This window comes from Helianthus annuus, chromosome 3 (assembly GCF_002127325.2).
Source record: "Helianthus annuus cultivar XRQ/B chromosome 3, HanXRQr2.0-SUNRISE, whole genome shotgun sequence".
In the NCBI taxonomy this organism is placed as follows: Eukaryota; Viridiplantae; Streptophyta; class Magnoliopsida; order Asterales; family Asteraceae; genus Helianthus; species Helianthus annuus.
The window spans coordinates 163877026-163880290 of record NC_035435.2 but is presented as its reverse complement, the minus strand read 5'-3'; the positions used below and the strand labels follow the sequence as shown (position 1 = coordinate 163880290).

At 33.0% G+C, this 3265-nt stretch overlaps 1 long non-coding RNA gene across 1 annotated transcript; it reads left to right on the top strand.

Annotated features, from left to right (window-relative positions):
- The first annotated feature begins 1461 nt into the window (after window positions 1-1461).
- Window positions 1462-2549, top strand: LOC110928323. The gene is made up of 3 exons (XR_002586291.2): window positions 1462-1576; window positions 1663-1742; window positions 1837-2549. It is a non-coding gene; the product is annotated as an uncharacterized LOC110928323 (long non-coding RNA).
- Window positions 2550-3265: the final 716 nt, after the last annotated feature.

Sequence of the window (3265 nt, the reverse complement as noted above, 5' to 3'; positions counted from 1 at the left end):
AACTTGATTTTGTTAGATAGATCGAAATAGAAAGAAAAAAAACACAAAATCTGGGCGCGGACCAGCAGAGCCCGACGCCGAAACTCGTTGGCTACGCCAGGACCTAGGTTTTCCCCGTTTGTTCGTTTTCTTCGATCCCGAACCCCGTAGCCCCATTCCCAAGCCCCATTATGCACCCTAAACTTACCAAAGAGTTTTTGTGAGGTGAGGGTAAGGATGGAACTCGTATGTGAGCATGTATAGGGATGAAGTAGGTATACATGTATGTATGGATTTAATTATGTGTAAGTGGATGGAACTTGTATGTGAGCATGTATAGGGATGAAATATGTATGTATGTATGTATGGATTTAATTGTGTGTAAGTAGATAGGACTTATATGTATGCACGTATGTATGGGATTTATATGTATGGACGTACGTGGCTAAGACTTGCATGTCTAAATGTGTTAGGATGTAAATTGTATATATGTGTATGGATAGAAAGATATGTATGAACGTATTGGAATTTAATATATGTGGACGAATGGAACTTGTATATATGTATACAAGGGTTTTAATTATACGAATGAGATTTAACGATGCTAACCATGTTGCTATTGAGAATGAAATGAAAGTGCATGTATAGTAATATTGGGCTCTCGAAGGTTCGACACTGGAATCCAATGATTAAATTCGGAAATAATCAGATAAATCAGTTTATGTGGAAAGAATGCGATGTGGTCGTTTAATTACATATGTTTTAATTTATGTATGATGTCACTAATTACTAATGATGTGGATGTATATGGTGACTGCATGTTACATAGGTCGTCCTCATGGAGTGCAAAGCGGCCGAAGATCGAGTCAGAACGCAGATTGTACGTCATGTAGTTTTATATTTAATATAATAACCAAAAATGAGGGATGTAATCCTTTTAAATGAATTCTTTAGCCGGTTTTCAAGTATGTTAGAACGTTTATAAAGTAAAAAATTTTACGGTTCGCATTTCCGCTGCGTGTTTTCAGTTAAAACAGTTTAGAGTCTTACAGTTTTTTATTCTCTTGAATGTTGAGCCCTAAATTAAGTGTTTAGTTGTTTGTTAGACTTAGAAATTAGAATTCAGTAATTGTTGATCGTTAGACTTAGAATTAAGTAATTGTTATTGTTCTAAGGTTAATCGTCATTTAAAAAAAATCATATAATTTGTTTGGTTAAATGGCGTTTTTTTTAACTCGGTCGAGGTCTTCAATGACGGCTTATGGTCCTAATCTATTATATATAATAAATGAAAGTTATTTGGGCCACGTGTCACTTAATTAGGGCATAGTCAGTTCTCTTTTCCCGCCCAACAGTACCACTGCCCTCCTCTATTTATATCATCCCTCATTTACTCATTTAGGGCTAATACTTTCTTTCTCTCTCTGCTCTGCTCTATTCCGATCGATGTTTATCCTCTTTGATGTTTATCTTTCTTCTTCTTCTTCTCATATTCATCTCCTCAACAATGTACGGCAGAGGTTACTTCTATTCAATACATCTGCATTTGAAACCCTAAATCATGTATCGTCGAGTGGTTGAAGAAGAGAATAATCATGTAAGATCTATTTTTTTATTCAGAAATTTTATTTCGTTTTATATATTTTCTCATACTGAACATGATGAAGCCTTTTCTATCCTCAGAAGAAGAAACAGATCTCCTAGGGTTTCTTATCGTACTCGATGAACGCTTTTGTACAAGCTCCTCTTAATCGGTGACTCTGGTATGTTTGCTTTGTTGTATCATGTTATTACGAGTAGATTTATTTTGATATGTTTTGTACTTTGTCTTTCTAAAGCTTTTTTGTTGGTTTATAGAGTTTGTTGATTAGAAGCAACCTCTGTCGGACGGTTGTTGAGGAGATGGAAATGTGAAAGGTGATACCAGGTGTGTTGATAGGTGATACCGGTACAAAAGTTTAGGACATCACCAAGGTAACTTAAATTGGTGTGATTTATTTTTTGGTATTTCTAACGTTTTGATTTACTGTTTATTGGTGCATTGATTCATTTGTAATCCTTTGCAGATCTCCCGTCATCTCAATTTGAGCAATTAAACGTAGTTTTGTTAATCACTATCGGTGTTTTAATTACTAGCAGTGCTTAAAAAGTTTTCCATCAGCTGTTTGACTTAACAATAGTTTGCGTTATTTATTCTAAATTCATCAGTTTTTGTAGGTAAACTGAAGTTTCCTACAATAGGCACTGCCCAGCTAAGTTTCCTACAATGACATTGGTTATAACAAGTTAATATGGCAAATCACTGATCTGCCTAACAAGTGTTGGATATAACGACGGTTGTACATAAAGTTTGATAAACATCATCCACTGTTCATTTATGAAAAACCACTGATCAAGACCAAAGTCCAGACAAGCACTGATCAACTAAATGTGAAACACTCTCCAACAATAGTGGTTCCCCATCAACATTAGTTGTTCTATCTTTGTTTATGTTAACAGTGTTTATTCTATCTTTGTTTATTTTAACAGTGTTTATATGTAACATAATTTATCCTATCACTTCAGTGTTTTGATCTGTACTATTAATTAAACAGTTGTTTCATTTTTATACTAAAAAATTTCCTATACACTTGGATGAATATTAAGCACCTCATCTTGATTGTTTGGGTATAGTATTCTTGAAATTGGTTCGAACATTTGATTGTTCAAAATATTCCACTTCTGAAATAAAACCTCTGTTTCTTCAATCTCCCTGTTGACCACTGATTGACCAAACATCAGTGTTTCCAAAACTGGTTGGTATCCACTGATCGGAAAAATAGCCACTACTCACTTTTACATTGTTGACGTCCAATTACATAAGAGTTCCACCAACATTATTTTCATGATAAAATTTAAAGTTAAATTAAAAAATAAAAAAAATTCTTGATGACTATTTGTTTCAAATCAAATTAGTAATTAATGCTGATTTCTTGAGCTTTGGACATTTGATTAAGCAAATTTTGAATTTCAAATTGACGGTTATTATATCTTGATTAAAGTTAAAATAAATTTTAGAAAAGTCATTATGGCATTTTGCTTTCAAATCAAGTCAGTAGTTACTGATAATATCATTAATTTTGAAATTCAAAATATGCAAAATGGTAATTTAAATTTTTCGTTCTCTCTTTTTTTTCCTACTTTGCATATCATTTCTAATATTTAATTAGTTTAATAAAGCAGCGTATAAATATATACACTACTTACCTTTGAAAATCAAATCTGAAATTTATGACGTCCAACAACA